Source organism: Heptranchias perlo, chromosome 31, assembly GCF_035084215.1.
Source record: "Heptranchias perlo isolate sHepPer1 chromosome 31, sHepPer1.hap1, whole genome shotgun sequence".
Classification (NCBI taxonomy): Eukaryota; Metazoa; Chordata; class Chondrichthyes; order Hexanchiformes; family Hexanchidae; genus Heptranchias; species Heptranchias perlo.
Genome location: NC_090355.1, coordinates 16,685,649 through 16,699,857, shown reverse-complemented (window position 1 = coordinate 16,699,857; position 14,209 = coordinate 16,685,649). Strand labels below are relative to the sequence as shown.

The following is a 14,209-nucleotide window of genomic DNA, read 5'->3' as shown; positions in this document are numbered from 1 at the left end:
TCCTTGTCCTCCTCAATTTCATCAACATCGACTCCCCACCCTTACACACGGCACCCCTTGACCTTGGCATCACACGTGACCTTGAGACCTCAAGAAATCTTCATTTACAACAGGTTCTCTCTGATCACTTCTTCATCTCCTTTCCTCAATGTATCCCCCAGCCTCTCCAACCCACCCCTGTCCCACAATTATCTTCTAATGCCTGGAAAATACATCACCTAGCAACTCCCACACACATGCACTCTCATACACCAACCTCCCCCAATTCAAGCCCCACACTCAGGTTAACATTTTTCATAACTGTTTCACTCCTTTTTTCAATACCCTTGGAGGGAATTTTAACCTCCCCACGTCAGGCGGGAGAGGGTGAATAAATTGCTAAAAATAGGAAGCCCGGCCCCAACCCGCCACCAAACGTGCCTACTTTCACTTTTACCGCAGGTCAGTCACTACAATATGTTAATGAGGCTCTGTTGCTCAGATTTTAGCAGCTATTTAAATTTAACAGCAGCTGAAGCAGAGAATTGCTGGATCCAACAGGTAAGTGCTTTTCCAGCACTGCTTTTGAGCCAAGAGCATGCCGTGATGTGCCTCCTTCCCCTGCAATCGGCCGACCCCCCACGATCTTTCCCTCCCTTCCTCCTTGCTGCCATGCTCTGAGCCCCCACCCCCAACCGACCTCTGATCTTCTCCGGTTGCCAGGGACCTTCCCCAGCTGTTGCCTTCTACAGCAGGATTTCCCACCCGGCAGCAGCCAGCCTCTTAATCTGAGAAACGGAGTAAAAAAATTCTAATTTAACGGCAGGACCTCCGCCTTCCTGGTATTTCCGAGTTTCCTGGGCGCTGATACACGCCCCCGCTCCCCTCCCCCTAAATATCAAGGCCGTTGTCTCATCAGAGCCGAGACGTTCTTCCATCTTTACTGCTCCCTCATTACAACATACACCTCCTTGCTATCAAATCCACAGGCCATAAAATTAAGCACAGTTGGTGAACAACCAGCTTTGCCATCCATCGACAAATATAGCTTGGTCTTATTAAGCTCTACCTTTGCTCACTTTGCATGGGCAAGTTCTCATACTACGGTAAGATCGACAACAATTCCAAATTTCTCCTCACTACTAATTATCTCCACGGATTATCTTTCATCTTCACCTTAGATACCAATTGTGAAATCTCATGAAAATAGTAGAAAAATGAGGTGCTGTTCAATTTTCCGTTCTACTCTGACCTTTCTGTCTTTGGCCTTCTACACTGCTCTAGGGAAGCTCAACATAAGCTCAAGGAACAACACTTCATCTTTGTCCTCTACACTTTGTAGTCCTCTGGCATTAACATTGACTCTGCCAACTTCAGGCCTTAATTACAACTCCCATTTTCACTCTGGCATTCAGTACTGGCAATGTGGGATAGAGGTGCTACTGTTTTGGGGATTGGACGAAGGGAGCAGGTTGGTATCTAGGGTGGGTACTCCCCCACAATCGGAATGCTTCTGGTTGGATGGTCTGCACCACAGGCTTTTGACCTTTTTTCCCTTCCACCAGACTCCCAGGTCACTAGAGCTTGCTCCGCCTTGCCACTTTTTCATGGCTCCGTTTCCACCTATCCCCTTTAGCTGTTCAAACACTCTGTGTCTCGTGTATGTCTTTTATTTCTTTGATTTCTCTCATTTGCTTCTTTTTGTTTCTTGCTAATATCACACCTGCAATTTAATCATCGTCTGTTCTCCACTCAAGCACTTCAAAGATTATTCTATTCTTTTTATGTGCATTTGTGTGTGTTTTTTTCTTTTTCCCTTCCCCCTTTCTCTTGTGTTCCTTTTTAAATTATATTGCTCTGTAACATCTCCTAGTCCTGAGGAAATATCTTACAGCCTGAAACATTGACTGACTTTTGTTTTTCCCGCAGACACTGCCTCACCAGCTGAATATTTACAGCTATTTCTGTTTTTGTTTTCAGGGTTCCTTATCCTAACTTTCCACCTAACTCGCTCCTATATTTGCCAAATCATTTTTTGCCACCTTCAACAGGATCTACCAACAAGCACATCTGCCCCTGCCCTCCTCTTTGTTCTCCACTTTGCAGAGGGACGGTTCCCTCCAGGATACTCCTGTTCATTCTTCTACCATCTCTGTCACTTTTCCATGCACCCTTAACAGATGCAAAACCCTGTTCATTTACCCACACCATGGTACTCTAAGACTCCTACCATATGAGACATCCTCCAATCTAACATGCTGAATTTGATGCTTATGATGCAGTCTCCTCTACACTAGGAGACAAAACGCAGATTGAGTAACCATTTTGCAGAATATTTCCATCCTGTTTGCAAGTGTGATCCTGATCGCTCTGTGACAGGAGATTTAAATTCCCCTCCTGTTTCCATTCTAACCTCTCCATCTTCTATGTGCTACACTGTTGTAACCAAGCTCAACACAAACCTCAGGAACAGTATCTCATCTTTCTGCGGGGAACCTCATAGTCCTCTAACGTGAACAATGACTTTAGCTTTCTCCCCCATTTTCGCTAAGGCTGGGTTACTGGGGATGTACGAAGGGATTTGTCAGCATCTGGGGTGTGGCAGGTTAATGTTGTGGGTATGGACCCATCAGAACACAGTTCTGGCGGGGGGGGGGGGGGGTTTCGCGCCCGCAGTTGGCCCATCTTTCCAGGTGTTATGCTGGTGTTTTCAGCATTTTCTGTTTGTATTTCACCACTTCATTTAGCTATTTCTATCACATTTTGCTCTTTTAATTGCCTCACTTAGATGATCTCTACTGGTTTTCACCGCTTTTCATCTAATCTTATCTATTATTTCTCTTCTCTCTCACCCCACCCACCTTTGTTCAGCTCATTTAAAGGGATCATGTATCTTTGAGCTCTCAGCTCTGACAAAGGGTTTTCACCCAAAATGTCAACCAGTCTTGTCTCTTTACAGACACTGGTGGACTGCGATCTTTTTCCAGTATTTTCTAGTTCTTATTATGGTGACATAAACCTTTTGAATCTGTTGGTGCCTACCTTTCATACCTAATGTTCCTGTGCACCAGTACATAATTCTATTCCCACTATAATTACTACTTAAAGTGAGCTTACCGCTAGTCTGAATCAGAGAGTTCAACTGGTTAAGAATTTTTCATGCAGAATATCTGTTTAATGAAAAGTTTCTTTATACAGCACAGCCAGCATTCAGCACCAATTGCTTTTTCAAGATACACATTTAAAAAGATTTCCAACACACTCTAACTACTTTGGGAAAAAACTTAGTTATATCTGTTCTAATTTACATATAAAATTCCTTAAAACAATGGGGTAAGGCTTTTACCTGTGAGTTTACATCCGAACAAACAGTTAAAAGAGTAAATACCTAAATCCCCCTGTTAAAGTCATGATTATTAATAATCTGGTGTTCACTTTTGTGTTTCTGAAAAGTTATCTCAAGAACCCACGGGCAAAGGATGAAAAGTGCCTCTTCATCCTCTGTTGATTAAGAGGCAGGGAAGAGCCAAACATGACTGAGTCTGAATAAAGAGAAAACAAAGATTAAAAGAACACAAGGAGGATGGTCACAGCATGTGAATTGGGCCAGCATATCATTCTCCTATCATGTTTTCATTATGCATTCAATATTCATCTAACCAATGAACTTGAAAGACTACCAGACAATTGAATTCTGTAACAAAGATCAAAAGGAACTGTACACAATTAAGTAATTATGTTTCAGAATATTGTAAGAAAAATACAAATGGAAAGAGTTTCCACTTAAATCTTTCCCCAGTCATTCCAAATGATTTATGTTCAATAAATTTAAAATCTTTTTACATCGCATTACACTTCTTTAAACTATCCACAAATATTCATAATATGGTGTTTGTAGAATGTTTTAGCTGAAATATCTGTTTTGTCAAAAAAAAGCTTTTCTACAATCTTATAAATACAATGACACCAGGCAAAACCTGCCCAGGAAACTCAAGTCAGAAAGGTAATGTTTGTTGCAAAACCTTACCAAGTAATGTCGCTGCAACTAGCATTTGGTCGATAATTCTCAGTTACTTTTTACAACTGATTGATACCTATTGGATAAAAATAGAGATGGGAAAAATAGGGTACTGTATTCATTGCTCTAAATTAATAAGTATGTCTCCCAAAATAGGATAATAAATTCAATTTTCATTCTGGAGCATTTTACTACAATTACAATTGACAAAGCGAACTCCTCTTGCAGGTTGTCACAGCTGCCTGCTGTTAATCTGAAGAACAGCAACAGTCAGAAAATTTAAACACTTTTCTGCAAAGTACTGCCAGCTTTAGAAGCAGTGATCAGCACTGCACCAAACAGACTAAATATTTGTCTGAAGGAAACCAAATTCTTTATGTTAACTTCTCTTTGTCACTGCTTTGCACTAATTTAAGATTGAGGCAATCTATAAACATCAATCTACAAATATAAACAATGCCAACACGACAAAATTGTTTTCCAACTGCTATTTCAAATTTGCATTCTAATGCAATTATTTAGCTGATGAATTTTATTCATGAATAGACCGCCAATTTATTAGACCAAAGAGATTACTCACGTTCTTTAGTCTCCCTCCAGCACAAAACAAGTTCTTTGTCGAAGTGTTTCTAAGATTTATAGCCTGTTCTTGAGACTTTCAGTATCTTTGTATTTTAAAGCATTGAAATCTGTTAGACTGGCTCAGAATTCAATCCTCTCTTCTCCCCGTTTGCAAGTTTATGTATCTGTCGTTCAAAAAAGTCACCTAACAGAAGTCTATGCTCTCCCGCTTTTCACCACTCACACTGCTTAGCTTCAGTGGATAAACATGCATTAGCTTTCAGCCATCTGGCATTCAACCTCCACCCAGCAGACCAATCACAGGCCTCTTTCTTAAACAGAAGTTACTTAAACAAATATAGACTCTGCAAGCACATCTTACTAAAAAAGGTGCCTGGGGAGTACCAGATGCACCACTTCCTCTGGATAGTGTCCTGTTAACAGTCCACACATTCAAACCGAGATTTTCAACAGCTAAGATACTAATATATCACACAAGAAACATCCAGTCATTCATTACTATTTTGTACCATTAAACAATATTACTTAATGGTTAAGAATGAATTTAAGTATTTGTTCAAAGGGAAGAAACATAGTGAATCAAAAAAAGGATTTGACTACCAACCATGAATGCTTTATGTTCTTGACATATATTCCAGAATTTCTCAAAACATAATTTATTCTACTACCACAATAGTGCAGTAGAAGTCAGTTGATAGTTCCAGAGGCAGGCTTGCTAAATTGAACCAATAACATTGGGGTAATTTTCACCTTCACTGCTTGGACGGTAACCTGGAAGAGGATATCGCCCGGCCATTATTGAACCTGCTCGATTTTCATTTCCATTGATTTCAAAGGAAATCAAAATTGGGCTTGTTCTACAGCAGGTAGGCAATCTGCTCCGCCGGGTTATCGCCCAAGCAGTGAAGGTGAAAATGGCCCCATGCGGTAGTCTCCCTAGCCATACTAATTACTTTAATAAAAAGCATTTTAGTTATGCAAAGAAAGTTTAATTATGTACTATTCTCTGTCGTCAGAAATACTTACATTCGTAACATTTAATTAGTCATCTCAAAGTCATACCTGCCAGCTATCAGCATTTCATGTCAATAAAGTTTTGGTGGCTGGTCTGCATGTGGTAATAAAAGTCAGCATGTACTGGGCATCTTCGAGCTTAGCACTGTTCCTGCCATTAATGGAGCTGGTTTTGGCCCCTGCAAAATGTCGGTGGGAAGTCTCTTAAGAACAGAGCTCCCACCTACATGTACTGCCAGAATCACTTCAAGCAGCAGGACTTGAGTAAGAGCATCATTGAGGGGCAGAAGGAAAGGGGAAAATGGATAATAAGGAGGGGACAAATGAAGGGGAAAGGGAACGGGTAAATGAAGGAGAAAGGTAACAGGGCAAAAACTGGGAACATTATCCTGGGGGGGGGAAGAGGGGAGAAGCTGAGAGCAGTGCTTTGGGTGGCAGAGGAAGATAAGCACCATTAACTGAGAAGGAGTGGGGAAGGAGAGTAACAGAATGAACTCGGGAATGGGGAGAGAGATAGGGCACGATTTTAAAAGCAAAGTGCGGGTGCATTGGGGGCGGGGTGGGGCAAAGAACATCGGGATTTTCTGGAGCGGAAAGGAATCCCGACACCAACCGACCGAAAAACGCGCACAATTCCAAGCCATCTGGGGTGCGTGCACCGTTCCTGAACCTGGAAGTCCCGCTGGCTTTCACCACTTAAAGTACTTGAAATGTACATAAATGTAATTAACAATGATGGAAAGTGATTTCAACGCTGCCCCAACATGTTTCCCGTGCTGTGTGAAACACGGCATGGGAAACTCAGCTGATTGCAGCAGGCAGCCATTTGGACATTTCAATCCCTGTTTGACAGATGGGGATAAAAGGTGAGTTATTGCAGCAGGGCACTCAGTTCTCTCAAACTTTTGGCTGGGAGATCTTTGTGTTAGACTTGAAATTCTTGGTTTACACTCAGAATTCTTCGTTTACACATGTTTTCCTACTTTTTGGACCCCCTCAAACTAACATCATCAGGATGGGGAGCGCAATGGCTGCATTCACCAGTACATAAGGAGGAGGAGGATCATCACCATCCTCGCCAGGCATGGCATGCACTTCCATCACTTGCAGCTCCAACACACAGAGATGCACTACAAGAACCTGCACAAGGGCAGAGAGGGGAACAACAGAGGGATCGACTTCGCAGTGACTCATGAGAGGGTCTACAGACCGAGGCTTAGCTTCCTGGACCTTTCTGAGAAGCAGTGCCTACGAAGGCTAAGAGTGAATCGCCAGGTGGTCACAGACATCTGCAGCCTCCTTCATGCCGAGCTGCTCCCGGCTAGGCCTGGTGGCATCGCACTGACCGTCGCAGTTAAAGTGACCACTGCCCTCAACTTCTTCGCCTCCGGATCATTCCAGGGCACCACTGGGGACATCGCGGGTTCTCTCAGTTGTCTGCCCACAAATGCGTAAGACAGGTCACCGATGGTTTGTTTTGCAGGGCGTCACAATACGTCAACTTCCCCATGGACGACCTCAGCAAGACGGAGAGGGCGTTGGGTTTCCACTCTGTGGCTGGCTTCCCATGGGCACAGGTGCAATCGATTGCACGCATATAGCAATCCGAGCACCTCCAAACCAGCCAGGGCTATTCATCAACAGAAAGGGATATCACTCCAGCAAAGCGCAGCTCGTTTGCGACCACAGGGAACGATTTCCTCACGTGTGTGGCAGATTCTCTGGCAGCTGCCAAGATTCATTCATTCTGAGGGAATCCAACATCCCGCCCCTCTTCCACGCACCAAACAGCCTAAAGGGCTGGCTCCTCAGAGACAAGGGATACCCCCTGTACACCTGGCTCATGACACCTCTGAGGAACCCCATCAGCGAGGAACAGTGTCGATACAATGACAGTCACATCGTCACCAGGTCTGTCACTGAACATGCAATAGGACTGCTGAAGATGCGATTTCGGTGCCTGGGTCGGTCTGGGGGAGTGCTTCAATATATATACCAGCGAGAGTGGGTCGTCTGAGGTGTCCTGCACAACATGGCGCAAGAGAGGGTTACCAGTTGATGAGGCCCCCATGCCCTCATCCAGCATCCATATCTGCCATCAACATTGAGGAGGAAAAGGAGGAGAAAGAAGGGAGGAACCCATCGGCAGAGCAGCGTTTCACCTGGCTGCTCGTGAGGCCAGGGAGTCACTAATATTTGAATGAATCTCATAAGAACATATGGAAAGTGAGGATAGTCCAGTCCTCAGACCACATTGAAAAAGCAGCGCTAACATCAGCCACCAACCCCCCCACCCCCACCACACAAAACAGTCCAACAACTACACATACACCCACTGTGAACACACCACTGGTTGGCATCAAGTCTCACCGTTCATGATGAAGCACGTGAAAGGGCGCTATCACAAAAGGCAGTCAAGAATGTGCAAGACGTGGCAGTAGTGGTGAGAATGGTAACATTTAATGTGAATTTAACAAAAAACAAATATAAATGAAAAACACAGATCTGTCAAACACCCTTGTGCATACCCTTCGTGATCACAAAACCTTAGACTTTCTCTTCCTACTACTTCTACGTGGTGCATCCCCTGTGGCTGCAGCAGAGTTCGTGGCAGGTTGCTCATGTTCATACCCTGACTGCCAAGATGTTTTCGGCCTACGCCCTCTGGGTTTTGGAGACTGTGAGGGCCCTGCCAAAGGCTGCTCCACCGACACCTGTGCAGGGGCAGACCCTGCCACCAGGAGAGGTGGCGGCATTGTGGGTAATGGTTGAGAGGGGGGCAGTGTGTGAGATGTGGGAGCACTTTGAGTGGCGTCCCAACTTCCATGTCCCCTTTCGCCATCATCCCTCTCCTGGGCCAGGCCCACATCACTCCTACCACCCTGCTGGACAACAGTTTGGAGGACATGTATGATGCCTTGGAAACCTTGTGGTAAAGTTTCTGTCTGCCTGTTTAAATGACAGAATGTTCTTCACCGTGAGTCCGAACGGCCGTTGTAAGGGCCTGAATGGGCTCATCTGCAGGCTGTGCTTGAAGCTCAATGGAGGCTATCCTTCTCTCCATCGCAGACATTCCCGCATGTACCTGTGCCACCATTCCACTCATGCAGGAGATGGGCTCCTCCATCCTCTGCACTACTGTGGAGTGTGCATGGCACCTATTCCAGGACCTAGCAAATGTGCTGCTGCCCCTCGATCATTCTCCTTTTAAAGGATGGCCTCCGGGGTTCAGCATCTGCAACCAGCTGAGCACAGCCTGGAGAGGAGTGCACCCACCGACGCAGACTCTCCACAGCTGCCCCTGCCACCAGTGTCTGCTCGTGCTCACTTGTGTGTGGTGACTCACCAGGTGCCAACCCAACTAACTGACTAATAGGACCCACTGAGGTGTAAGTATCTGCGCTGGTGAATGGCTCGCTAAGATGTGACGGTGCGCCCTAAGAGGCCAGGAGCTCCTCTGAGGAATCACCCTCTCCCGTCACTGCGGTCGTTGAAGGGCCTGGAAGAGCACAGAAGGCAATATTAAGCATCATCACAGATGTGTATTGTTGCAATGAGTATGCTGAGGTGTTCAACATGCCAATCATTCTGAACATCAATTCATGTTGTGGGTGATGCATGTTAAAGTTGTGTCACCAGACGTTTGTGAGGTGCCAGTCTCGACTATTTGTTGTGGCCCCCCCTCCAGTCCTCGCCCTTGCGCATGCATTGGTGCAATGGTCCTTTAAATCCAGACGCTCCAGCTGACAGCAGGTGATGCGGGTGCACAGTCTGCCCGCTGCGCAGCTTTCGGACAGCAAACCCGGAAACAAGGTTAACGGCCACCAATCAAGTCGCAATCATGTGGGGAACAGTAAGGTTTTACTATTCGGGTTACCCGCGCGCCCACTGACGCCCCCCTCCCCCGCTGCCATCCCGCCGACATTTTAAAATCATGCCAATAGTGTCAGGTTTGAGGGGGGAAAAGCTGGAAATGGGTGGGAAGAAGAGTGTCACTATAAATAGGGGGTAGAAGAAGTCTGAACTGGGTTGGATTGGGAGAAAAGTAGCAGGGTGGCTTGAGGAGGAAGAGGGAGAAGAATGCGAGTATGAACTGGGAGAATTGGTGGAGGAGCAGCTCTGTAAAATGATGAGGAGTTGGATGGGGAGCACTGACTGAACAAGATCCAGAGGGCATGAATGTGGGAGAGTGACGCTCAGGTAATTTTGGGGAAAGTAATCGTCTGCATGGTCCGTCAAAAATACAAATGTCACTTTGTTTTTCCTTTTTTATGGTTAAGAATCTAACAATTATAAATATCTAAATGCTTAAAATTGAGTGTTAGTCAGCAGTAGCACTCTCATCTCTGAGTCAGAAGATTGTGGGTTTAACCTCTACTCCATAACTTCAGCACATAACTCGGGTTTACACTTCAGTGCAATATTGAAGGAGTTCTACATTGTCGGAGGTGCCATCTTTCAGATGAGATGCTGAACGATACCCATTTGTCTGTTTAGGTGGGCATAAAAGATCCCAGGGCACTTCTTCAAAGAAAAACAAGTTCAATGTGTCCTGGTTAACATTCCTCCCTCAATCAAGACCATCAAAACAGGTTAACTGGTCATTTATCTCATTCCTGTTTGTGGGACCCTTGTATGGGCAAATTGGCTGCTACATTTGCTTACAAATCAAATGGTTACACTTCAAAAGCAATTCATTGGTCGACTAAGTGCTTTGGGACATCCTAATGATGTGAAAGATTTCATAAATGCAAGCTCATCATTTATTTATTATCCTAGAATTCATCATTTTTGAATATAAAAATTATCCAGTGGGGCATGCCCTCAGCAACTCCCCTCGCAAGAAGTGAATCACTAATTCTGTGCCTTCAACATTTGGATTTCCCCTTTCAGGTTGTCAATGACTTATTTTCATCCATTACAAGTGAAGGAATGTTAGGTATACCTACAGTTTAAGATCCAAAACCCCTGTAACTGCTTGTTTTCGCTTATTTTAGATTTAGTTGTGGGGTGTTCTTGACTTGTCAATTTTTTGGGGATTGTGCCATCTTTTTTTAAATTTTCAGTCAGCTTCTGCTATTTTTCTAGGTTGGGATACATGCAAAGTTTATTTCCATTTCTTGCTATAACCTCGCATTGCCAGATTTAAAATGTTGCAAACAGCTACTAAATAGTTTGCAATTCCTTGCAAAGCAATCTGACAAACAGCTATTTAAATTGAAAAGAGTTAAAGAAATCAACCATCCATTTCCTGACTTTTTGACCCTTTGGACCTAAATATGTGCAAACACAGGAGTTTTCCTCTTAGCTGCCACGCATGTATTAACTCTAAAGTCAGATGAAACAGATTTTCAAAGTATGCTTATTACCTTATATTTTCATTTTTATGGGGGTAGCTTTCAACTTCAGTGGGGGTGTAAAATTGGTGGTATCGGATGGGCCGCCTGATATATGTCCCGCCTGATTTTCCTTCCCATTGAAGTCAATAGAAAGGAAAATCGGATGGCGTGTATAATTGGCGGCTGGTCCAATACCGCTAGTTTAATGCCCTTGGCAAAGTTGAAAGTTACCCCAAAATTTCTTCACCAAAGGCAATAAAAGTCATATAATCTTACTAGGTTACCTTTTGGATTTATTGGCCTCGACTTTCTGATCCAGAGCGGAATCCAAAAGCAATGCAACCTTTGTCATCGTTTGTCTCCTTCTTCCCTGACCCTGATGGATCATCCAGAGTCAGGATAACTATAACATTTGTGGTGGGCTCCTAGTGGTATTTGGATCCCACCAGATCTTCCGCCCTGGGGGTGGGGGGGAAGAGACAAGATCACCGCGGCTCTTGCCAAAGCATACTGTAGCTAGCGAAGCAGTTCGAAGAAAAAAACAAACATTTTTTTTGTTAATTTTCCCACTCTGCATAGCGCAATCAACATTCAATTGCATTAGGCTCTGCTGCCCCTGAAATTTGAAACCACCCTCCCTCTTTATACCCAACATTTCGAAGATACGATTGGCAGAAAATACATCAGATGATGAATTTCCATCATGAACATTTCATTTGAATACGCTCAGAAACCATCGAAAAATGGGCAGTAAATGTTAGGAAAATCCAGGCACTCGAATGGATTGAAAATAAACTGGCTTTAACGACCTGTTAATCAGCAATAACACAGAACTTCCAAAATACAAAACAAAACAAAGTTGATTTAATTTCTATCTTCAAAATATTTCCAAACAATTTTCAGGCACAAACTTCACTATAACCAAATAAGGAATCTGGCTGCGTCAGAAATGCTAACACATTTATTGCTCAGACGGATTCAGTAATATGCACATTGTTGAGCTTCAATTCTCTGCAGCTAGCTTAATAAAATCATACAAACATCAAACACCAAGAAAATCACAGCAAACACAAAAGTGGCTTTTCATGCTGGACTTAATGCTGCAAAGTTTGTGGAACCTGTCTTCATCCACAAAAAAATCAAAACTTTAAACAACAAAATCCTACAAATAACTTGTGAAAGATGTTTTTGTCCTGCCAAACCACTAATACATAATCCACGTCCTGATATGCACTGTATCCAATCTACAAATTAACTTTGATGAGACACAACATGGATCGAGTGGCAGACTCATTCAATGGGTCTAGTTTCAAAGCACAACCTTGACTGTCATTCAAGCTTGGTTACCCTTTATATGCAAGTCTAACTAGTTGTTGCTGGATGAACTACACCAAGGCACATCAGTGTTTTTTTTACCAGAGGTGTGATGGAACAGCATGATGTGAAGAATATAGCTCTTGTTCAAAATGTATTACTACCACAAAGGAGGCCATTCGAAAGGCAAGAGTTAACAAAAAGATAGAAAAATTACGAGGAATGCCGGATCTTTTTTTCCCCTGCCAATCACAAACAAATATTACATTTACTGGCCTAGATTTTCCTATCCAGCAAGAATCCCACTGCATTGGTGGCAGAGCAGGCTTTGCTGGCACCCTGTTTTTCCTCAACAAGACCCTCGTTGATCTCCCAGGGTCAGCCTTCTAAGTATTTTGCTGTGGGCTCCCAGCAGTACATCCACTGCTGCCAGACTGTCCACCTCAAGTGGGGGATGGTGTTGGAAAATGGCAACAGTACCTAGCACATTCCAGCATGGCCACCGGTTCCAGCTGAAGACCTTGTCTCAATTTTTCAATTATCTTGCTTTGTACAATGCAATTAATTGCTTTGCAATCAGCTGCACCAGGCAACATAGCCTTTAATTTTTAAACCTTTCTCCGCTGCCTTAGCAATGCTAGATAGCAGGAATGCAATAATGTTCCTGACACCCAGCGCTGCAAAGGTGTTAATAACAGGAAATATGTCAGATGATACATTCCCAATGTTTGGCATATCGTCAATTAGTGTTATTAATGAGGCTGTCAAGCCATTAAAAAAATGAACTGTGATTAAAAATTTTAATCTCAGTTAATCTTGGTTTTAATTGCATATTTAAACTGAACTATTTATTGTGAAGAGATCAAAAACTTTAGTCATCATATCCGAAAGTGCAAATTAAAAAGGAAAATTGGTAAGCATTGGGTGTTGAGTGTTTGTGCACTTCGTTGTGTGTGGCATGCCGTAAACCTATTTCACTGTACACTTAAAAAGGGATTTGTGATTATTATACAATGGCCAATTGTGGTTACAGTGGACTCGCCTTCTAGAGCTCTACAAATGAACTGATGGGATGATTACTGATTATGAAGGTGATCAACGAGCAGATGATCTTTCAGCCGGATTGGAGATAAAATTTTTACTTGGTACGTTTGCTCCTCAGTTTCTCAGTATCTGAATCCGAGCTTCTTGGGATTTCACTAAAGGGACCAGCGCGCACCCGCGTACCCCCACCCCACCCCACCCCACTTCCCCCCAACAGAACATTATGGTTTATAGCAATCTGGCCACACACGGAAGGCAGAGTGGTGAAAATCCGTTCCTTCCTTGGGCTGTTTTATTCCGGAATCCAATCGAGTGATGAGCTATTACGGTGCATTCTAGTCCCGCTGACGTGACATTACACCAGCTGCACCTCTTGGGGTAAAATTCAATTCAACTTCTGCAATTAACGCACGTTAAAAAAATTAATGCATTGATCGCAGAAGTTAACCGCGATTAATTGACAGCCCTAGATTTTAACCTTGTGGTTCCTCTTCGTAACTGTGAGTGTCCCCTCCTCCTCGTCTAATTCTCAATCTAGCTCAAATGGGTAGGGTAGTGTCGTGGTTATAGTACTGGATTAAAGCCCCATAAGTCATAAATTCAAGTCCCACCACGGCAAGTTGGAGAAACTGGATTCAATAAGTCTATCAAGACATACCATGGTATGATTTTGTGGAACATGCTAAGTTTGTAATTGACAGAGAACCTCAGTAAGCAAAAGATTATGAGGAAAAAGAAAAAGCAACAGTGATGGGTACCATCCGAGAGACTGGTCTCTTGGTACCAGCCTCTCCAATTGGATGCAAAGAACTCTATCAATTCTAACCCAACAAGCTAAAGGTTCATTTCCTCAAGGCCAGTTAAAGAAAGAAGACTTGCATTTATATAGCGCTTTTCACGACCTCAGGATGTCCGAAAA

At 43.6% G+C, this 14,209-nt stretch overlaps 1 protein-coding gene across 9 annotated transcripts in view; it reads right to left on the bottom strand.

The window, feature by feature from the left end:
- Positions 1 to 14,209, bottom strand: part of rgs3a (regulator of G protein signaling 3a) — a 257,200-nt gene that overhangs the window by 236,639 nt on the left and 6,352 nt on the right. For 3 of the 9 annotated variants that reach the window (XM_067969632.1, XM_067969624.1, XM_067969629.1), the window contains exons 1-2: positions 4,578 to 4,815; positions 4,007 to 4,073 (exon numbers count right to left, since the gene is read on the bottom strand). The exons of 1 other annotated variant lie outside the window; for it this stretch is intronic. The gene's annotated coding sequence lies outside the window, so the exon portion shown is untranslated. Of the gene's footprint in view, positions 1 to 3,367; positions 3,522 to 4,006; positions 4,074 to 4,577; positions 4,816 to 11,216; positions 11,425 to 14,209 lie in introns of those variants that run through there. 5 more of the 9 variants (XM_067969627.1, XM_067969631.1, XM_067969626.1 and 2 more) reach the window with 3 other exon arrangements.